This window comes from Somniosus microcephalus, chromosome 4 (genome assembly GCF_052327205.1).
Source record: "Somniosus microcephalus isolate GS21.2 chromosome 4, FLI_Smic_1.0, whole genome shotgun sequence".
Lineage (NCBI taxonomy): Eukaryota > Metazoa > Chordata > Chondrichthyes > Squaliformes > Somniosidae > Somniosus > Somniosus microcephalus.
The window spans coordinates 328,706,419-328,730,727 of record NC_140990.1 but is presented as its reverse complement, the minus strand read 5'-3'; positions in this window follow the sequence as shown (position 1 = coordinate 328,730,727).

Below are 24,309 nucleotides of genomic sequence, written 5' to 3'. Positions count from 1 at the left end.
ACCACGTGGTTGCAGACTCTTCTCCCAGAGCTCTGTCATTTAATAAAGTTGTCTCTCTTACTCAAAGTCTAGTTTCCGAGGAATCATTTTTCCTACAACACTCTACGTCCCTCAGTGTATATTGGTCTCCAATCTTGCAGTCAGCGACGAACTAACGGTGCTCTCCATTCATTACGCTTACGGCAACTTCTCATGGATTTCATTACCAAATCTTTCGGCCAGGTACCAGTGTAGTGAAGCTTCTGGAGGAGCAGAGCAAATCGGACCGCAACTTTCTGAATTCCGGTGTGCACTGAATGTCTCACTGTTATTCCTTCTGCAAAAATCCAGGCCAAATTATGACTATCTATGCTGTAGATAGTACACACTGCAGTCATGGATACCATTGTTACAGTGTGTACTGTTTATAGGATGCACTGCGGCAAGTCACTAAAGCAGCACCTCCCAAACCCACAACTTCCATCATCTGGGGGGTCAAGGGCAGCAGGTGCGTGAGAATACCATCATCTCCAAGTTCCCCTCCTATTCACACACCATCCTTGTTGGACACATATTGCCGTTCGTTCGCTGTTGTTAGATCAAAATCCTGGAACTCGCTACCTAACAGTACTGTGGGAGTACCTGCACCACACAGCCTGCAGCACTTCAAGAAGAAGGGCCACTAGCACCTTCTCAGGGGAAACTTGGAATGGGCAATAAATTCCAGGTCTTGCCAGAAATCCGAGATTAATAAATGAAAACAAAATTACAACATTTACCTATGATAAATAGACCACAAACCAGAGTTCTATTGATTCTATCCTCTAACCTCGATCATTCATAATAGTGCATTTGTGCTTCAGGTTAGTTATATAATAGCTTGCATGTATAACATTGCTTAAGTGGTCTAGTTTGTCAATAATTACCCTACTAATTCTATATTGAGCAATTTATCTGAAACTCTTGTCACAAAATTTTAGTTGTATTCAAGAGCAGTATTATTATTGATAATTACTTCTAAACTTCAAATACAACCACATTTAGCTCTTTGTTTTGCTTACTGATTTGAAATCAACAATCATTGCACTATATCCTATTCTAACTCATTATTTCCCAGGACTTCAAACCTGTGGAGCCTCTTGCATCCCTCAGCCTTTCCTGGCATCTACAATCTCTTTAAAAGCGGGTAAATGGAATGGAGCTACAGATCAGCCATGATCTAATTGAATGGCGGAACAGGCTTGAGGGGCTGAATGGCCTCCTCCTGTTCCTATGTTCCTAAGCCCAGGTTTCTTAATTTCTGCTTTCATCATCTGTTAATTCTCACCAGCTATTTCTCTCAGGTTTTTAAAAATCTGTTTATGCATTTTCAGTCATTTACCTGACAGTTTACATTTTAATTTACCTCATCTTCTCCACGCGTCTCTTCATTCTTAGTAACATGAGCTTTCACATTAACCCAGGCCTCTGAGTCAGAAGGTTGTGGGTTCAAGTCCTGCTCCAGGGACTTGAACACATAAATCTAGGCTGACACTCCAGTGCAGTACTGAGGGAGCGCTGCACTGTTGGAGGGGAGGTGACGTCTTTTGGATGAGACGTTAAACCAAGGCCCTGTCTGCTGTCTCAAGTGGACGTAAAAGATCCCAAGGCACTATGTGGTAAAGCAAACCACTGGCAAAAGATGTGCAGGGGAGTTATCCCCGGTGCCCTGGCCAATAATTATCCCACAAATCAAAATAACAAAAAACAGATTATCCGGTCATTATCACATTGCTGTTTGTGGGAGCTTGCTGGGCACAAATTGGCTGCCGCGTTTCCTATATTACAACAGTGACTGTTACATAGTTATGTTGGGACTACATTGTACAAGTGTACTAACACTCAAATCAAGTGTAGCAGCACTACGATGCTGGGAAAGTAGTGCGCAGGCGCCGCACAGCACTTGAAAATATCACCCCGCACCATGCGGCAGGCAGCCATTACAACACAAATAAAACAGTAGTTATAATTACAAACTACCGAGTCCAGAGTCGTCTTTACAAAGCACTACGAGCGCTAGAAGACATAACATGGTGGCAGCGGTATAAGTGAGTAAAACTTACGCAAATAAAAAACGATATCAGAAAGAAATCTAAAAGTAAACACTGCAGCGTTGTAACCGCGAATCGTATGGGCAGCTAAAATGGCGGCATCCAATGCACTGACCGCAAATATGCTCCCCATCATGAACTGGGAAGCCGACGATATCATGGAAGCTTTCCAGAAATTTAAGCAAAATTGCGAGCTTACATTTAAAAGTTTCCTGAAAGGCTCCTCCAACGAGGAAAAAGTCAGCTACATTCCACTGTGGGTGGGAGAAAAAGGCTTAGATCTCTATAACAGCTGGAGTTTATCCGAAGAGGATAAAACGAACCCTACGGAGATTTATGAAAAGTTCAGTAACCATCTCGAGCCTAATTCAAACCACCGCATACACAGGTATCAATTCCAAAGCTTAAGACAGGAACCTGGTGAAACGGCTGACAATTTCCTGACGAGATTAAAAAACAAAGCCAGCAAATGCAAGTTTACGGAACTAGAAGAAAGGCTGGTAGACCAATTAATATGGGGATCAGCACATACAGAAGTGCAAAAAGAACTAATAGGAAAAGAAAAGCTCGGAATATCAGAAGCCATAGATACAGCAAGGGCTCACGAAGCCACAAAACAACAGATGAAAACGCTGAATACTCATACGGCTGACGTGCGGACAACTCCCAAACCGGATCACAGAGTAGATGCAGTGCGCGAAAAGCACAGCACACAAAACCAAGTATATGACAGCAGGAAGAATACGTGCAGTAACTGCGGAAGAAAACACGAATACACAGACAGAAGAAAATGCCCAGCGTATGGAACAAGCTGCAACACGTGTGGTAAAGCAAACCACTGGCAAAAGATGTGCAGAGCTAAAAGAGAGGGACTACACACCAAAAGCAGAGGTGGGCAGCAGAACCAAAAACAGAAAAACAAAATCCATACCATGGGTGAGCAAGATGACGAAGACTGCGGGTACGACAAAGCTCTGAACATTGAAACCATAAAGGTTCTCTTACACGAAACGTCCAGAGCGGAAAGCACCCCAAAGAAAGAATGGCACACTATCATCCAGATTAAAAAGAGGATCGAAGGACAGCCCACAACCGTCAATCTAAAAGTAAAGTTGGACACAGGAGCTCAGAGCAACATCCTTCCACTGAGGCTATACCAGAGGATCTTCCCCGAAAACTTGGGCGAAGATAGATACCCGAAAAGAGGATGTTTAAAAGCAAACAATGTCATGCTGACAGCGTATGGGGGGAGCGAGATCAGACAACTTGGAACAACCTATATAAAAGGAACACACAAAAGCAGAAACATCAACTGCATGTTCTATGTGACCGACTCCGACGGATCGGCGATCCTGGGATTAAACAGTTGCGAGAAGCTGGGGTTAATCTCGGTAAACCACGAACTAACAAAAACATCACTGAAAGTCGACAGCAACACCCCACTGGAGAATCGTCCACAAATCATGGACACGAAACATTTGATGGACATGTATCCAGAATGTTTTCATGACACTGTAGGATGCTTCGGGGAGTTCAAGTACCATAGAACAATAGATCCAGAGGTAAAACCCGTCATCCACGCTCCAAGAAAAATACCCATCGAGCTAAAAGAAAAATTATACACCGAACTAAAAGAAATGGAAGAGAAAGAAATAATCGCAAAGGTCACTGAACCCACAGACTGGGTAAACTCGATTGTGGTACGGGAAGATGTAATAGCAGAGCACTTGGAAAGCAGTGACAGGATCGGACAAAGTCAACATGGATTTACAAAAGGTAAATCATGCTTGACTAATCTACTGGAATTTTTTGAGGATGTAACTGGTAAAATAGATAAGGGAGAACCAGTGGATGTGGTGCATTTGGACTTTCAGAAGGCTTTCAATAAGGTCCCACATAAGAGATTAGCATGCAAAATTAAGGCATATGGGATTGGGGGCAAGGTCTTGACTTGGATAGAGAACTGGTTGGCGGACAGAAAGCAAAGAGTTGGAATAAACGGGTCGTTTTCCGAGTGGCAGGCAGTGACTAGTGGGGTACCGCAAGGATCGGTCCTAGAACCCCAGCTGTTCACAATATATATTAATGATCTGGACGAGGGAATTGGATGTAATATCTCCAAATTTGCAGACGACACAAAGCTGGGTGGAAGGATAAGCTGCGAGGAGGATGTCGGAAAACTTCAGTACGATTTGAACAGGTTGGGTGATTGGGCAGAAACATGGCAAATGCACTATAATGTGGATAAATGTGAGGTTATCCACTTTGGTGGCAAAAACAGGAAGGCAGATTATTATTTGAATGGCAATAGATTGGGATAAGGGGAAGTGCAAAGAGACCTGGGTGTCCTTGTGCACCAGTCACTGAAGGTAAGCATGCAGGTGCAGCAGGCGGTTAAGAAGGCAAATGGTATGTTGGTCTTCGTAGCAAGAGGGTTCGAGTACAGGAACAAGGATGTCTTGCTACAGTTGTACAGGGCCTTGGTGAGACCGCACCTTGAGTATTGTGTGCAGCTTTGGTCACCTTACCTGAGGAAGGACATTCTTGCCATGGAGGGAGTGCAGCGAAGATTCACCAGGCTGATACCTGGGATGGCAGGAATGACGTATGAGGAGAGATTGTGTCGATTGGGCTTATACTCACTGGAGTTTAGAAGATTTAGAGGGGATCTCATTGAAACCTATAAAATTCTGTCAGGTCTGGACAGACTAGATGCAGGAAGGATGTTTCTGATGGCCGGGGAGTCCAGAACCAGGGGTCATAGTCTAATGATAAGGGGTAAGCCATTTAGGACTGAAATGAGGAATTTCTTCACCCAGAGAGTGGTGAACCTGTGGAATTCTCTGCCACAGAGGGCGGTGGAGGCCAGTTGATTAAATATATTCAAGAAAGAGTTGGATATATTTCTTGAGGCTAAAGGGATCAAGGGATATGGGGAAAAGGCAGGGACAGGGTACTGAATTTGGATGATCAGCCATGATCACATTGAATGGCAGAGCAGGATCGAAGGGCCGAATGGCCTACTCCTGCTCCTATCCTCTAAAAGCCGAACGGGCGGCTCAGAATCTGTCTGGACCCCAAAGACTTAAACCAGGCAATAAAGCGGGACCACTACCCCACACCAACATTAGAAGAAACCACACCAGCACTGGCAGGAGCCAAAGTCTTCTCCAAACTGGATGCCAGAAATGGCTACTGGAACGTAAAACTGGACGAAGAATCAACTAATACACCATTGGGGCATTATAAATTCCTGCGGCTGCCATTCGGGTTGAAAGTCAGCCAAGACATCTTCCAACAAAAGATCGATGAAACATACAAAGGCTGTGAAGGAGCCATTGGAATCGCTGATGACATCCAAGTTTACGGATCAAATGAAAGAGACCACGACGTGCACCTGCACAAGGCCATGGAGTGCACCAGAACAGCTGGCATCAAGCTGAACGCCGAGAAGTGCATCGTTAAAAGTACAAAATGCAAATTTTTTGGCATGATCTACACACCGGAGGGTGTCAAGCCTAATCCCGAAAAGGTCAAGGCGATAGCAGAGATGAAACCTCCAAACGACAAGAAGGAGCTGAGAAGCTACCTCGGCTTGGTCCAGTATATGAGCTCTTTCATCCCGAACATGTCAGACTACACAGCGAACCTAAGAGAGTTACTAAAAGAAGACACCGAATACCAATGGTCAGAATCCCATGAGAGGAACTTCAAACACCTAAAGGAATTATTATGTAAAGAAACCAGCCTGTCTTATTACGATAGAAAAAAACCTCTCACCCTACAGGTGCAGGAAGGAAAACCAATAGCTTTCGCATCGAAGGCCTTGACATCAGCAGAGACAAGATACGCAAACATCGGAAGAGAGCTATTGGCAGTAGTATACGGATGCGAAAAGTTCCACACCTACTTATACGGAAGAAAATTCGAGGTAGAGAGTGACCATCGTCCACTCGAACAAATTTACAAGAAAAGCCTAAGCAAGGACCCAGCAAGACTGCAAAGGTTACTGTTAAGACTCCAAAGTTACGACTTCGAATTAAAATACCGGCCAGGGAAAGAAATGTCACTAGCAGATGCATTGTCTCGATTGTCACCACACGAAAAACATGAGATGAAGGGCCTGACAGTAAAAATACACCGCCTCATAAATGTTACTCCCACAAAGCTTAGCCAAATTCAAGAGGAGACTGGTAAAGAAGAGGAGTTGCTACTACTCATGCAGCAGGTAATACAGGGGTGGCCGGAGAAGATCCAGCAGGTCCAAAACCAAATCCGACAGTACTGGATAATCAGAGACGACATCTCGGTGGAGGACGGTGTTCTCCTTGCTGGCTCAAGAATCATAATACCAAAAACGATGCAAACGGAACTTCTCCGCTTAATACACCAAGGCCATATGGGGATGGAGAAATGTAAACTAAGAGCCAGATCAGCTGTGTACTGGATAGGCATGTACAAAAGCATAGAACAAATGGTCTCCACATGCTGCATATGCCAGAAATACCGAAACACACAGCAGAAGGAGCAGATGATTCAAATGGAAGTACCCCCGAGACCATGGCACACGGTCGGAACAGATCTGTCCCTGTGCAACCAGGAGTGGTACATCATAGTAGCAGACTACTACTCAAAATTTCCTTTTGTCAGAAGGATAAACGACATAAGAGCCACAACAATCACAAAAATTGCAAAAAGCTTATTCGCAGAACAGGGCATCCCAGAGAAGGTCATCTGCGACAATGGGACACAATTCACCTCCAGCGAATTCAGAGCCCTGGCTGGAAAATACGGATTTAAAATAATTACCTCATCCCCACATTACCCAAGGGGACACGGATTTATTGAAAGACAGATCCAAACAGTCAAAGGAGCTCTCATTAAAAGCAAGGAGATGGGAGAAGACCAAGACCTCGCCCTTTTGGCAATCAGATCAACACCTTTGAGAGCAGACTCGAAATCACCAGCAGAACTACTAAACGGTAGAAAATACAAAACAACTCTACCAGCAAAGGTACATCCTCCCCAGGACCAAGAGGATGTTCGGCAGAAGCTGATGGAAACACAAGCTACGGGGAGCACACAGTATAACAAGCATGCAAAACCACTACCGGAGCTGCTAAATGGGCAATCAGTGCATATACAAGATCCGTTGTTGAGAAAATGGAGTCCAGCCAAGGTTATTGGAAAAGCTGATACTCCAAGATCTTACTTGGTAGAGACAGAACCTGGAAACCAATACAGGCGAAACAGGATCCATGTCAGACCCTCACCTGAAGCTGTCAAACAGCGGACAACATTAACAGCAGTTAGGGTACCAGACACAGAAAACAATATAACGCCAGAAACAAACACCACAAATACAACAACTGCAAACATGCACTCTCCAGAGCCAAACATGACAGCACCGGCAACAAGAAAAGAACACACGAAAACACCGCAGAAAGGAATAGTTACAGCCAAGTCCGCAAGATGGAGGAGTAACATACAACCACCTGAGCGGTATCGCGAATAATTATAAAGACAATTATAATTCGCACAGAGCAGTAAAACAACATGGACAATATCTGCATATAAATTGAGCAAAGAAAGCTCATGTTCTGTATTTTGTTAACGTTATTCAATTGGAAACATTGTAAAATAGAAAATTGATGTAATTAGTTTTGTTGGGAAAGAGGGATGTTACATAGTTATGTTGGGACTACATTGTACAAGTGTACTAACACTCAAATCAAGTGTAGCAGCACTACGATGCTAGGAAAGTAGTATGCAGGCGCCGCACAGCACTTGAAAATATCACCCCGCACCATGCGGCAGGCAGCCATTACAACACAAATAAAACAGTAGTTATAAGCTGCGGGTCCAGTTCCTGCCCAGAAGGGGTTTGAAGAGGGTGTGGAGCAGTTGCCGGCAGGTGAAGATTGGACGGCCAATGACCTCCCGCTAGCTACCGAGTCCAGAGTCGTCTTTACAAAGCACTACGAGCGCTAGAAGACATAACAGTGACTACACCGCCAAAAGTACTTCATCGGCTGTAAAGCGCTTTGAGTCATCCAGTGGTCGTGAAAGGCGCTATATAAATGCAAGTTTTTCTTTCTTTTTCTTAATTTAACCAAAAACTGCTCTCTAGCAGCTGGTTTCCTATATCTCTGAGTTTTTGTAGTAGGGAATAAGTCTTAAGGTTCTAGAAAAAAGTCAGGCCAGTTAGCAAAAGGGAAAGTTGGCGCTTCTCTTGATCCCCTACCTGTCCACCCAAACAATACCGTTGGTAGGAAGCTGGTCCTTATCTTTGTCACTTCTGTATAATTACACTCCTGAAGCAGCAATGATCGTGGCCTTGGAGATCTGTTTTCCCTGAGGAAGGGCTCTGTCTATTCGTGTAATCCTTATTTTTAAATATTGATTTACCACAAGCAACTGTCACTAATCCCATTGCTGCCTGCTGTCTTCCTGGTGAATAACTGCAAAGGATGGCCTCCACAGCCTATGAAGTTTACCCAGTTGGAAATGTTGAGACTAATCATTTATTAAAAAGTTGGACATTTATACTGCTAGCAAAGAAAACATTACAATTTTGAACGGTGTTAAAGTTATTCATTGAAAAAGTGATAGTGAGTGATTTACCCAGAGCAAGACCTGGTAGCAACACAAGGGCCTCAATTTTAACCCCAGAAACCAGGAGGCTGGGCAGTTCAAAATGAGCAGGTTACTTGCTCGCTCAGATGCCGACAAATTCTGATATTAACCTATCGGGTTTTGCAGGTGGATGTGGCGCCTGCCTACATTTATGCAAATCAGGCCCCGTAAAGTCAATAGGACCCAGAGGCAGTTCTAACCGGGGCCTTGAGTGAGGAAGCTGCTGTGACTTTCCCACTGGGCAGAAGCTGGTCTGAAGACAGAAGAGGCCCTTCAGCTAAGTCTAAAACGTTCCTTTGTGGGGGCCTCCGGGCCGCACTAAGAAAGCCACTACCTCTCCTGCCCAACTCTACTCCCCCTTCCCTCCCATGAGATCCTCCCGAAAGCACTTCCTTACCACCTAGCTAGCGGGAGGTCCTTGGCCGTCCAATCTTCACCTGCCGGCAACTGCTCCACACCCTCTTCAAATCCCTTCTGGGCAGGAACTGGACCCACAGCTTTTAAAATTGTGGCCGCCTCCTGTTGCCTCCGTCAGGCAGGGAGTCAACTCACCGGAGCAGTTCCCCACCGGAAACCTGCTCTGAATTAAAATCTGCCCCTTGCAATACCACCTTCCCTAGAGGAACTCATGGCCATGAAGGAATCAAGAACCAACATTCTGAGCATCCAAATTAGGCTGGAGAATCACTGCCTCATTCCAGACTTCAGTGATGGTCAGGCTTGATTTCAACTTTAGTATCTTAAGACTGCCTGGTGTAAGCTCCTCAATAGGACTGATTACTTTAGCTGACCTTCTGAATCGATTAACTTTCTCCCTTCCGATCTCTCATAAGAATGATTTCTTGGCTCAGACTGTGCTATCCAGAACAGAGTAATAGAGTCATATACAGCACAGAAAGAGGCCCTTCGGCCCATCGTGTGCGTGCCAGCCATCAAGCCCTATCTATTCTAATCCCATTTTCCAGCACTTGGTCCATAGCCTTGTATGCTATGGCGCTTCAAGTGCTCATCTAAATGCTTCTTGAATGTTGTGAGGGTGCCTGCCTCTACCACCCTTTCAGGCAGTGAGTTCCAGATTTCAACCAACCTCTGCATCAACTGCACTACCCTCATCCACACAGCTAGTCAACCCCTCGAAAAATTCAATCAAATTGGTTAGACATGATCTCCCCCTGACAAAGCCATGCTGACTATCCTTGATTAATCCTTACCTCTCCAAGTGGAGATTAATTCCGTCCCTCAGAATTTTTTCCATAATTTCCCTACCACTGATGTTAGGCTCACTGGCCTGTAATTCCCTGGTTTATCCCTACTACCCTTCTTGAATAATGGTACTACGTTAGCTGTTCTCCAGTCCTCTGGCACCTCCCCTGTGGCCAGAGAGGTTCTGAAAATTTGTGTCAGAGCCCCTGCAATCTCTTCCTTTGCCTCACACAGCAGCCTGGGATATATCTCATCTGGGTCTGGAGATTTATCCACTTTTAAGCCAACTAAAACTGCTAGTACCTCCTCCCTCTCAATACTAATTTGGTGAAGTATATCACAATCCCCCTGCCTGATTTCTATGCCTACATCATCCTTCTCCATAGTGAACACAGTTGCAAAATATTCATTTAAAACCCCACCTACATCTTCCGACTCTACACACATTAATGTACAAATTTCACCTTTACTGAGCGAAATAGACAAGAGGCATCAGCTAAAACATGTAACTCCTCCTTACCAATTAAATAGTTCCCAATAAATTCTAAGTGCTCGAGAAGTAATTTCTAAATAAACTCATCTGAGCAGCAAGCATGCTCAATAACAATGACCTAACATTAGAAAGACCCTGAATGTTTGTTTTTTGGAATGAAGGATGACATATAAAATTGAATGAATGCAGTCTAATGCTAATGATTCTCACTCCACTCTCTTCTGTGATGCACAAAATTAATTCTTCAATCAATTGTGATTCATTTACAGGAAACAAGCTGCAAAAATTGCTGACTTTTCCAGTGGGAGCTCTGTTAAAAGTGCATCTATGCCAGCAGCGTGGTCACCCAGGTCCTTACCAGTATGGTAGTGGGTATGTTACCAGGCTAGTAATACAGAGGCCTGGACAGATAATCCAGACAATGTGGGTTCAAGTTCCGTCCATGGCAGTTGGAGAATTTGAATTCAGTTTAAAAAGTTTGGAATTTAAAAAAAACTGGTCTTAGCAAAAGTGACCATGAAGCAGTCAGATTGTTGTAAAAATCCAATGCTTTCTCCAATGTCCTTTAGGGAAGGAAACCTGCTGTCCTTACCCGGTTAATTGCTCTCTGAAGTGGCCTAGAAAGCCATTCAATTGTATCAAACAATAGTAGAAGGTCCACCACACCACCACAAAGACAGCAGGCTTGATGTTGTTTGTGTGGGCTAAATCAATATTATTTTTCTTCAGAATTACATGAATAGATGCAGCCTTTCCCCAGAGAGTACAGGCCGCCTTGTCTGGGCAATAAATGCTGGCCTTGCCAACAACGCCCACATCCCAAGAATGAATAAAGAAAATGTGCACACTGAGTTGGTCTAAAATGCTCCTCTTATCACATGGCACACTGGCCTCCAAATTGCGTCAGGTGCTTGAGTCCCCAGCCTCGGCCACAGCCCACTTTTAGCCCACCTAATGGTCTTATAGGTTTAGGGTTAGAGTTATGGTTAATGATCCCCATGCTGCTGCACTTCCGCTAGTGGAGCAAGGACCACTGAGGTTTGGACCATATGAATTTAGCTGCCAGTTAAAGTGCCTATTAACGAAAGACTTGCATTTATATACATCTTTCACAACCACCGGATGTCCCCAAGCACTTTTCAGCCAATGAAGTACGTTTGAAGCTGTAGGGGTTCGCAAAATTCCCCTATTTTCCCTGAAGATCGGGAAATATTGGTCCACATCGTGGACGAAGAATTGGGTGATGTGAATTGTCTACAATGTTTTAAGATGTGTTCGGAACTGCAAAAGGCTGCGTTCCAGCACGTGGACAACACCGGAATCGAGGAGTTCTGTGGAAATATTCACACACCTTAAGACAGTACTTTTATCAATAAAATTGTTCCCTGGAGCCTGGTCAATCACAAAAGGTTTTAAAATGGCCACAGAAAGCATTGGCCAAGAACAGTGGGGTTTGGAAAAGCAGCTTGTAATGTGTCTGTGTGAAAGACCTGTCAATCAAACCAGGGAGGTTCCCTTTTGTGGACAGGCAAGGTTTGTTTATACGAAACTGCAGGATGTTTATTTACTTAAGAGATTAGCCCACTTGAGACGAAACCGCAGAAATCAGCTTCTGTTTACACAGAAATCCAAACCCATTCAAAGCACTTACACATAATGGATATATCTAAACCCCGGAAAAAGGACTTTGATAGGGGACAGATCAGTATGAATGAGGTTTTGAATCACCCATTGACTCAGACAATACGACAGTTGTATTCCTTTTGTTTTAGCCAGGGGAACTCCGGAGGTGGGCGGGAACATCCCGGCCCCAGAGTGTAGACACATTAAATCACTCCAACCACTTTGAATCGGCCAATCACGGTCCTTCTCTTGTATATTGGAACTTTTGGGCGCGAATTTTGCAGACAGCAAAACAGCAGGAGCTCACCAGGTATAAAGATAGCTCCTGAGAAACTATCTTTCTCTTACTTCGCTGGACCACAGGTGAGCAGGGTTTCTGACTCTTCAGCAAGGCAATCTAGTCAGGAGTTAGGGGGGGTGGTGATTTAGGGGAAATTGCTAAGATTGTTTAATCAACATTGTAGCCACTTACCCCTCGTTTTTGCCATCTGCCTTCCCCCATTTAAGCAATTTTACTGTAATTACTGTGTTCGTGTGGTATAGTTTAAAATTTGATTATAGTTTCTTTGGTTTAATAAAAGTTTGACTTTCTCACACCCAGACCAGTTGTCCATTTTAATATATCATTAATTATAAGGCCTCCAGTCAGAACTGGAAGGTGGGGTAGCGATTCGAAACCGCTGTTTGGAAATTGGTTTACAGTGTAGCAGCAAAAGGCTGCTGACCAGGTGAATTACCGTAAACCAGGTGAAAGGTTGGAATTGGTCAGAGTGTAGGCAAAGCTGCCTGACCAGGTAAATTACCGTAAACCAGTTAAAAGATGCCCCCCTACAAAGCGTAGTCACTGTTGTAATGTAGGAAACGCAGCAGTGAATTTGCACACAGAAAACTCAAACAGCAATGTGGTCATGCCCAAATAATCTGTTTTTTGTGATGTGGATTGAAGGATAAATATTGGCACAAGACACCGGGGATAACTCCCCCGCTCTTCTTTGAAATAGTGGCATGGGGTCTTTTACATCCGCCTGAGAGCGCAGACGGGGTCTTGGTTTAACATCTCATATGAAAGACAGCACCTCTGACAGTGCAGCAGTCCCTCAGTACCATACTGAAGTGTCAGCCTAGATTTTTGTGCTTAAGTCTCTAGAGTGGGACTTGAACCCTCAACCTTAGTGCTACCAACTGAGACACGGCAGCCATTGGTTGCACAATAATTGCGTTTTAAGGGGGCTACCACCAATCCAAAACCTTGACAAAAATGTAGAATTTTTGTCTCACTTATTAACACATCCGAATCATAACTTAGTTTTTTAAATTGTCACGTGGCCTTTCTTAACGGATTAATAGAAAATAACCAAAATATATAAATTATTCAGTAAATGTCAACCTGTATCTGAGAGAGAGAGAGCACACCAAAACAAGAAAAACAGAGAAAGGATTAACTTAGAGGGTACGAAAGAAATTACATTTATATACTGCCTTTAATGTACTCAGGATTTCTCAAAATGCTTCAATGCCAATAATTTATTTTTTTAAGTGTACTGACTGTTGTCTTGTAGACAAACACGACAACCAATTTGATACAGCAAGGCACACAGCCAGCAAATGAGATAAATGATCAGCTAAACTGTTTTGCTGATATTGGTTGAGGGAGAAATGTTGGCCAGATCACTGGGGGAACTCCCCGGCTCTTCTTTGAATTGTGCCATGGGATCTTCTACTTCAACCTGAACTGTCAGACGGGCCTCGGTTTAACGTCTCATCTGAAATGGAGTACCTCTTAAAAAAAACCTGCAAAAATCTCCACCAGAACTGCATTGCAGTATGGGGGAAAAATGCAGTATCGCCCCGTTTGAGGCGCCATTATCGGCCGTGCGCAAAGTTTAGCGCCTGGCGCTAATTATCACCTCCGACGGCAAGCTTGGCTTTTATTGCCCCTGGAGGTGATTGGAGCGCTAAATCAGGCACTTCACACCTGTCTTAAGGCACAAAGGCTGAGGAGCGAGGCGCTACCTCAGAACGCTGGCGAAGCTCATGTGATGTCAATCAGCAATGGAACACAGACACACTGGCGCCGGCCAGTTCTTAAAGGGGAGCTCTGACGAAAGGTCATCGACCTGAAACGTTAACTCTGTTTCTCTCTTCACAGATGCTGCTTGACCTGCTGAGTTTCTCCAGCATTTTCTCTTTTTATCTTAAAGGGGAGGGTTGATCTTGCTCTCCATCCACATCCTGCTCATTGCAGCCTTGAATCTTGGCCTGGAGAGACCTGTACATCAAATCTGCTGGAAAAAACAATGCAGAGACCCAGGGAAAGAGCTCAGAGTGCAGCCCCCACAGTCCCTTCTAAATAGATACAAGGAAGGGCAAATCAAAATGAACCTGCAAAGTGCTGCTCAGTACCCAAAACTCCTTCACACAGCGTTGAATATCACCAGAAGTCTCTCTCTCTCTCTCTCAGAATGGTTGGTGCAAAAATGTCACCAACAAAAATGACAGGAAGTGGTCACCTTTAAATAGCGCTCCCCCAGTCCCTTCCTGACTGCAAAACGCTCCCCTCAACCTGTCGTTGCTAGCGGCAGGCATTAAGGCAGGGGGCGTCACTCAATATCCGGTCCGGGGTGCTACCGGGGCATTGCGCACTCGACTGACGTCACGATCTGCTGGCGTAGGTGATCGTGGTGGTAGTGTTTAGCGTCGCCGCAAAATGTCTAGTTAATTTCGCGAGCGGCGCAAACATCGCCACGCCCGGGCGCTAGTTGCTTTCCGTCCCATTAGTGCCCTCTTAAGGCACTAACAGGAGGTGCAAACAACTGAATTTTTTCCCCCTATGGGTTTAATCCTGGAGTAGGGATTGATTTTATAACATTCTATGTTAGAGGCAAGAATCCTATTGCTATGCCCAACTGATACTAAAGTAATTTCAGAAATGACTGTTCCATCATTCGAGGATTGATGGGGGAGCCGTGCATTTAGACGCAAGAGTTCTTCAGTCACAAAAGTGGGGCAAATTTCCATGTGGATTCTCCCGTTTGCCTGCCGTAGGCTTGGCAGAAGAGCCACCGAAACCCGGAAAAATGGCGTAAACGTTGTTTCTCCAGGAGCTCATTGGCTCTCCCCGCTCAATTAGTTACAGCGATTGAACGGGAGAACCACAGGGAAATTCAGCCCAATGACTGTTGTTGCTGATATGCTTGGTGAGGAATGAAAGCTGGAACTTTTATTTAATATTTTCCTAAGTTTTAGGTCATCAATTCTCGGTATAAAACCTCACCTAGTCCGATCGAACGATTTGCTTATTTGATGATTGTGGTGGGCCAACTTGATTGAAGTCACTTCCGTGGCAAATAAAAGTTGTTGTTACCGTATTGTGGTGACTCCTGTGGCTAACCGGAGAGCGTGAGGAAGGGAAAGATTGCGAGAGAGTGAAAAAGAGATGAGAAGAGGAAGGAAGTGTAACAAATGCAGAATCACAGCACAGAGTACCCATTAGAACATATTAGATTCACACTGGAATGTCAGAGTGCTTTTCCCTGTGATGTTACAAGCGGAACAGGCTTGAGGGGCTAAATAGCCTACTCCTGTTCTTATGTTAACTGTGAAAATGTCCAGTGATTTAATGTTTATTTTCTGCCAATATTCGCAGGTAGAAATGCTGCTTGTAATTAGTTACCCTTAGATCAGCTTGACTTAGAGAACCATTGATCACATAGCATGCTGGAATGCTTTTATTGCTGACTGAGACATCTTTAGAAGTTGGAAAGTCTTAGAAAAGAGCATACGTTTATCACTGACATAATTTACCTCCAGTCGTTTCTTATGTCCAAAATGACCTTGAGTTTTTAGCCTAAACCTGATCTCTTGAAAGTCTCTAAAGTGTAATGAAAACTAGAATAATCAATCTTGCACAAATCTTTTTATTGTTGAACAAGCTCCTTTGGCTCTGGTAAAGTTTTCAGAAAGGGTGGTGGGGGGGTGATACCGTTGTAAAAATGATTTGTCTTTTTTAACTTAATCAAGCAACGTGGAGAGGGTTACACAGATGAGCAAAACAGAGCATTCTGGGCATTGGAAACAGGGCTTCTTTCCTTTGAACAAAAGAAGACTTCTGAGGACCCAATTAAAGTTTAAAATATTACGCCCTACCATTGTTGCCCATGCTTTCAGCTGCTTTGACCCCCACCCCCACTTCCCCTTTAATCTGGAATTCCATCCCTAAACCCCTCTGCCTCTCCAACTCTCTCTCCTCCTTTAGGATTCTCCATAAAACCTACCTCTTCGAATAAGCTCTGTCACCCTTCCCAATATCTCCTTCTTTGATTTGATTCTTTTGGTTATGCCACGTGAAGCACTTTGGGATGTTTTTCTACATTAAAGGTGCTATATACATGCTGTTGTTTCTTTAGTGAATGGAAGATATAGATGTAACCAAACTGAATTTTTCAAGATTACATAGAATTACGGCGCCTAGAACACAGCAACAGGCCATTTGGCTTAACTGGTCCAAGCCGGTGTTCATTCTCCACACGAGCCTCCTCCCAATCCTCTTCCTCTAACCCCATCAGCATACCCTTCTATTCCTTCCTCCCTCATGCGCTTCTCTAGCTTCCCCTTAAATGCATTATGAAGGCAACTGATAAAACTCATCCAGACACATCGGGGTCGATTTTCATTGACCCGTGGAGTCGGGATTGGAGGCATGTGGGGGGTTAAAGTCCCTTATTTGGGGGTCCCAACACTATCCCGCCCCCAGCCCGCCTCCATGTAAGTTTCAAAGGAGGCGAGTACCTGCCCCGCACTGGGACCCGCCTACCCGAGGCGGGAAGGGATTAGTGCCAATTAACTGCCTGTTAACAGGTAGTTAACAGGCAGTTTATAGCCTAATCCCTATTTTAAAGCTTGAACTGTGGGATTCCCGACGGCTCCAAACCACGCCAAGTTAGAGGAGTCGGGCCGTCGGGTTGAAGGACTTGGAGGGGTCGAGATGTCGGTGTTCAGGTGAGTGATGGGTGCATGAGTGCAAAGGTAAGTGTGTTTGGTGTGTCTAAAGTGTGTAAAGAAGTTTAAATTACCTGTACTTACCTTTTTAGAATTCCTTCCTGTAGGTTTCAGGAGTCCATCATCTAACCAGCACAGAAAGCAGAACGGCTGCGAACTGTCAAAAGTGACAGCCTGCAGCTTTCTGTGCCGGTGAGGTTTCTAACTGAGTCTGTGGAGAAGGACTCAGGTTAGAAGTAAGACTGTCAGTGTTTGACAGCTTCAAACAGCTGCGAAACATTGATATTTCATCTGTCAAAACGTCTTGACAGATGAAATTTCAGTCTGTGATGTCACCTGTTGCCGGGTGGCCCTTAATTGGCCTGCTGAGCCTGCTGGGCGGGCTCAACAAGGTCAATCAAGTTAAAATCGCGTGGATTGGCCGCGTCTCGATGGAGGCGGGACTACAACCCCAAAAGTTGTAGTCCCGCCTCCAACCCAACTTCTGAATGAAAATCACCCCCATCGTGAGACCACATCTTGAGTATTGTGTGCAGTTTTGGTTGCCTTATCTGAGGAAGGATGTTCTTGCCATGGAGGGAGTGCAGCGAAGATTCACCAGACTGATACCTGGGATGGTAGGAATGACGTATGAGGAAAGATTGGGTCGATTGGGCTTATACTCGTTGGAGTTTAAAAGAATGAGAGGGGATCTCATTGAAACTTATAAAATTCTAACAGGACTAGACAGACTAGATGCAGGAAGGATGTTCCTGATGGTCGGGGAGTCCAGAACCAGGGGTCACAGTCTAAGGATAAGGGGTAAGCTATTTAGGACAGAGATGAGGAGGAATTTCTTCACCCAGAGAGTGGTGAACCTGTGGAATCCTCTACCACGGAAGGCAGTGGAGGCCAATTCATTAAATATATTCAAGAAGGAGTTAGATATATTTCTTAAGGCTAAAGGGATCAAGGGATATGGGGAGATGGCAGGGACAGGGTACTGAATTAGGATGATCAGCCATGATCTCATTGAATGGCGGAGCAGGCTCAAGGGGCCGAATGGCATACTCCTGCTCCTATCTTCTATGTTTCTATGTTTCTATGTACACTATGGTGAAAGGTTCAAATATCACGGCACGCTAGTTAATAATTATGAAGGCGAATCAAGCAGAAGCTCTTCACTGAAGGGATAATAAGGTTGTCAAATAGGTCACCAAGGAGGACCATTCAACCAAACAGTATAGTTGTGTGCAGCTGGAACCTAAAGAAAGAAATATGGGCATTTATTTTACATCTTTCACATTGGAACATCTCCAAGCACTTTACACAATGACATTGTTGAGGTTATTACATAAGCAATTGGACCTCTAGAGGGAGACCGGATTGAAGACTCTGATGCGAAGGCAAGATTGATCTATGAAAATGGGTTGATCCTGTCTGAGCCTAATAGCTTTTTCCTGTTCTTATGCTTAATTCATCCACTTACAGTGCAATATATGGTCGAACAAGTTACATGCCCAGATTCTCAGTACAACAGTAAACTTTGCCCTGCGTTTCTCCATTGATAAATCTCTATAAATTAATTCACTCAGCTTCTGGGAAATGTGAGGATAGAGATACCACTTAAATACATTTGGCCAGTTTCATTCCAGTATGTATAAAAACCAAGGCTCTTGACTTTAAGCTGCCCCCTCCTCTATAGATTTAGGGTGCATATGTCAATAAAAGCTAGTTCACAGCTGCAGAAAATGATCAAGAAGGCTAATGGGATGCTGAGCTTCATTTCAAGTATAGGATGTAAAAGCAAAGAAGTACTAATGCAGTTATACAGAGCACTGGCCAAACACCATTATATTATTGTGTTCAAATCCCACCTTTAGAAAGATATATTGGCTGTGGAGGGCATTCAAGGAAATGCAGATAATGAAGGGATGCACCACTGTGTATCTATCCTGGAGATGAGGAGGTTAAAATGTGATGTGATTGATAAAATCAAAATAATGACAAGGTAGATATGGAATGACCTTTCCCTCTAGCAGATGAATCCAGAACAAGAAGATGGAACTGAACTAAACCAGTTAGAAATGATTCTATACAAGCCACAATCAATTGAGGTGTTTAAAGGGGAGGTAACTGCTCACTTGGGAAGGAGGAACATTAAGGAATATGGAAATATGGTGGGAAATTGGGATTAGGGAAAAACAGCTACCATGACTAATAAAATGCTAGAGGAGACTCACTGGACCAAGTATCTCTAGGTCCCTATGGTAAAGGGAGCATTCCTCTTCATTATGGCAGCACGGTGGCATAGTGGTTGGCACTGTTGCCTCGCAGCGCCAGGGACCTGGGTTCGATTCCGGCCTCGGGTGACTGTCTGTGTGGAGTTTGCACATTCTCCCTGTGTTTGCGTGGGTTTCCTCCGGGTGCTCCGGTTTCCTCCCACAGTCCAAAGATGTGCGGGTTAGGTTGATTGGCTATGATAAATTGACCCTTAGTGTTAGGGGGATTATATACGTGGGGATAGGGTGGGATTGGTGTAGGGGTTATGGGGATCGGGTGGGATATGTGTCGGTGCAGGCTCGATGGGCTGAAATGGCCTCTATCTGCACTGTGGGGTTTCTGTGATTCTGTGATATAACTCTTCATTATCCCTGATCTAGCTGGCATTAGATGCTAAATGGAAAAATGTTCTCATTTTTTTCTACTTAACCTAACCTAATTTACCTTAACCTTTGTGGTTAGATCTTAAACTTAGGCCCTGTTTGCCTGCTCAGGTGGCTGTAAAAGACCCCATGGAAAAGAAGAGCATGGGAGTTCTCCCGGTGTCTTGAGCAAACTTCCTCCCTTAACATTGCATTACAAAGTTTTTTTTTAATTAATTCTTCGGGTATAGGCGTCGCCAGCATTTATTGCCCATCCTAGTTGCCCTTGAGAAGGTGGCCTTCTTCTTGAACCGCTGCAGTCCATTTGATGAAGGCGCTCCCACAGTGCTGTTAGGTAGGGAGTTCCAGAAATTTGACTCAGTGGCGATGAAAGAACAGCGACAGATGTCCAAGTTGGGATGGTGCGTGATTTGGAGGTGATGGTGTTCCCATGTGCCTGCTCTGCTTTTCCTTCTAAGTGGTAGAGGTTGCGGGTTTGAGAGGTCCTGACGAAAGTACAATGTTGGCTGTGAAGCACCTTGGCATGTCCTGAGGACTTGAAATGCAGTAGCTAATTGCAAGTTCTTTCTCTTCTTTCTTTGACCAAACCTAAACAAAACTCTCCCTTTCCTAGCCTCCTCTAACCAAAACTCAGTTTCCTCAAAAAAAAGTGAGAGTAACTTCAAAAAACAACTGTGCTATGAGTGGCTTGATCCAAAAGATGGTTTTCAGTAAGTTGAATTCCAAAATATATGAGGATTAACCTGATCACATTGCAGATGTGCCCATAGCAATCATTCAGGAGCAGTGAGCATAGCTGCCTTTGACATCAAGGCATCAATGGCATCAAGGAGCCCTTGAAAAATCAAACTCAAAGGGGTGCAAAAAGAAAAGTTCCAGTGGTTGGAGTCATACCTCTGCAAAGGAACATGACTGTGGTTGTCAGAGGCCAATCACCACTGCCCCAGGACATCACTGCAGTGGTTCCTTAGGAAAGTGTCCTGAGCCCTACCATCTTCAACTGCCTGACTAATGACCTTCCCTCTGGCTGTTTGCTGTTAATTGCATGCTTCAAATCCATTTGCAACTCCTCTTATAATGAAGCAGCCCATGTCAGTCTAGAGCAGGACCTGGAAAATATGTAGGCTTGAGCTGACAATCCCAGGTAGGTTTCCATATTTAAGAAAAGATATACTTGCTCTCGAGGCGGTTCAGAGAAGGTTCACTCGGTTGATTCCAGAGATGAGGGGGTTGACGTATGAGGAAAGGTTGAGTAGGTTGGGACTCTACTCATTGGAGTTCAGAAGAATGAGAGGCGATCTTATCGAAACATATAAGATTGTGAGGGGGCTTGATCGGGTGGATGCGGTGAGGATGTTTCCACTGATGGGTGAGATTAGAACTAGGGGGCATAATCTTAGAATAAGGGGCTGCCCTTTCAAAACTGAGATGAGGAGAAACTTCTTCACTCAGAGGGTAGTAAATCTATGGAATTTGCTACCCCAGAGAGCTGTGGAAGCTGCAACATTAAATAAATTTAAAATGGAGATAGACATTTTCCTAGCAGATAAGGGAATTAGGGGTTACGGGGAGAGGGCAGGGAAGTGGACGTGAGTTTAGATTCAGATCAGCCATGATCCTATTGAATGGCGGAGCAGGCCCGAGGGGCCATATGGCCTACTCCTGCTCCTATTTCTTATGTTCTTATGCCAGGTAATGGCGATCTTGAACAAGAAGTTCAGCCATCTCCCATTGGCCTTGAATGATACCACCATTGCCGAATCCACCATCAATATCAGGGGTCACCATTGACCAGAAGCTGAACTGTGTTGTGTCTGTGTATAATAAGACACAGACTGCAGGAGAACGGTACAACAGGTGTTTACTCAACGTGGCTCACACTGGAACTGATCTGCACAGATTACTACTCAGTGCTATATACAGGTGTGGTCACTGCCGGTACTGCAGTATACATGAGCTGCAAAAGATAGTTCCCCCCTTAAAGGTATATACATTACAATTCCTCCCCTTTTAGATTAACAGTACCATAACACTCATTTAACAATTAAATATCAAACTAATTACAATTAACACTTTTAACATGCAACATTAGCTGAAAATAGTCTATTTATATATTCAGTCTTTGGGGAGGCTTCCTGATCCTTTCTGGATAGCGCCTTTCCCGAGTGTCTTGCTCTTGGTGCGGAGGCGATTCTGGCCCCCTGTCGTCGGTTGGTTCATCAGCTTCCGATGCTACTGTTTCTGGGGTAGATGCGACCTGTACGTTGGGTTCATCACCAGGTACGTATGGGCGAGGCATGGGGTTGACTTGTTCCTGTGACTCTAGGATTTGGTCAGCATGGCGTCTCACGATGCTCTCCCCAACGTCCACTGTGTACATTAGTGGCCCTGCTGTGTGCATATCGTTCCTGACTGCCATTTTTCTGTTCGGTAGTCGCAGGCCAAGACTGGTTGCCCTACATTGAAGTTCCTTGTTGGCTTCTCATGGATGTGATGGAATTGCTTACTCTCAACATCTCTTCGTACGTTTGGTCTGAGCAAATCCAGGCGAGATCTTAACCTTCAGTTAAAGAACATCATGGTTGGAGCCTGGTTGGTGACTGCATGTGTCGCATTCCGGTAGGCGAACAGGAAATTGTCCACCTTGTGCTGCAGCGGAATGTTGTCATTGTACATAGCCTTTATTGCCTTCTTAAAGGTTTGTACGAACCTCTCAGCCAATCCATTTGTGGCTGGATGATACGGGGCGGATGTGTAATGCCTTACCCCATTCTTTTTCAAGAACCTCCGGAACTCTTCGGACACAAACTGTGGTCCGTTGTCGGAGCAAATCTGTTCTGGCAAGCCATTCCTGGCAAAAATGGTCCGTAGGACTGCAATAGTTTTCTCCGTGGTGGTGGAGGACATTTTGATGACCTGAGGCCATTTCGAGTGCTCATCCACGGCTATTAAAAACATTGAGTCCATGAATGGACCAGCAAAATCAATATGCACCCGTTGCCATGGAGATGAGGGCCACTCCCATGGGTGTAGAGGGGCCTGTGGTGGTGCATTTTGGACTTTCTGGCATCCTGAGCAGCTCTTGGTCAGGTCCTCAATTTGTGTATCAATTCCTGGCCACCACATATAAGCCCTGGCTAGGCTTTTCATTTTTACCCCTCCCAGATGACCCTCATGAAGCTCATTGAGCACTCTATCCCTTAACTTGGGTGGAATTACCACTCGGGATCCACACATCAAGGTCCCCCGGCACACTGACAGCTGTTCTCTCCTTGTCGAGAATGCTGGCAACAGTGAGTCGCCATGTGCTGGCCATCCCTTCACCGTCAAATCATACCCGAGACAGTGTCGGGTCATTTCGGGTTTCCTTTTCGATACAAGCGTTAGTTACCGATAGTTATTCAACTATAGTCGAATGGAATATTTCGACAGGATCCACTGCTGGTGCTTCCTCCACAGTAGGCAGTGGCAGGCGTGATAGCGCATCAGCATTTCCATGCTGTTTCGTGCCCTTATATTCAATCTCATAGTGGTGCGCCCCTAGATAAAGTGACCATCTTTGTAGTCGTTGCACAGTCATCACCGGAACGCCCTTCTTCGGATTAAAAATGGAGACAAGAGGCTGGTGATCAGTCAGCAAGGTGAATTTCTGCCCGTGCAGATAGTGATTGAACTTTTTCACTCCCCGCACTAGGCTGAGGGCCTCCCTGTCAATCTGAGTGTAGTTACGCTCGGCTGAGGTTAGTGATCGTGACGCAAAGGCTATTGGCCTCCCTGAGCCGTCCAAGAATTTGTGCGACAGCACCGCTCCAATGCCATAGGGTGACGCATCAGATGCCAACCGAATTGTTAACGCCGGGTTGTAATGGGCCAATACCTCTTTCGATGTGATTAGTGTTTTGCTCTTCTGGAAAGCTCGTCTACATTCGTCACTCCACTTCCATGGCACCCCAGTTTGCAGTAGGGTGTTCAGTGGGTGTAGTATTGTAGACAAATTTGGCAAGAACTTATGGTAGCAGTTTACCAGCCCGAGGAACGACCTCAGTTGTGACACATTTTCCGGTGCTGGAGCCTTGACTACTGCCTCAATCTTCTCTGGGGACTTATGTAACCCCTCTTTATCGATAACATGGCCACAATACAAGACCTGTTTTCTAAAAAACTCGCATTTGGGGCGGTTAGCTCAGAGCCCATATTCCTGCAATCTAGTGAGCACCTGCTCCAGGTTGGCAAGGTGATCACTGTCATTTTCGCCCGTGACCAGGATGTCATCCAAATAACACTGGGTCCCTGGGATCCCTTGCAGGACTTGTTCCATTGCCCTTTGCCAAATAGCCGGAGCTGATGCTACCCCGAATACCAGCCGGTTGTATTGGTAGAGACCTTTATGGGTGTTGATTGTGAGGTATTTTTTGATGCTTCTTCTACCTCCATTTGCAGATACGCCTGGGCCAGATCAATCTTAGTGAAGCATTTCCCTCCAGATAGCGAGGTGAAAATATCTTCAATCCACGGAAGCGGATATTGTACAGTGTGAAGGATCGGGTTCACTGTTACCTTAAAGTCCCCACAGATGCGAACCTTCCTTGGTTCCCCAGGCATGCTGCTCAATTACTTTTTAGCACAGGGACGATGGGTGTAG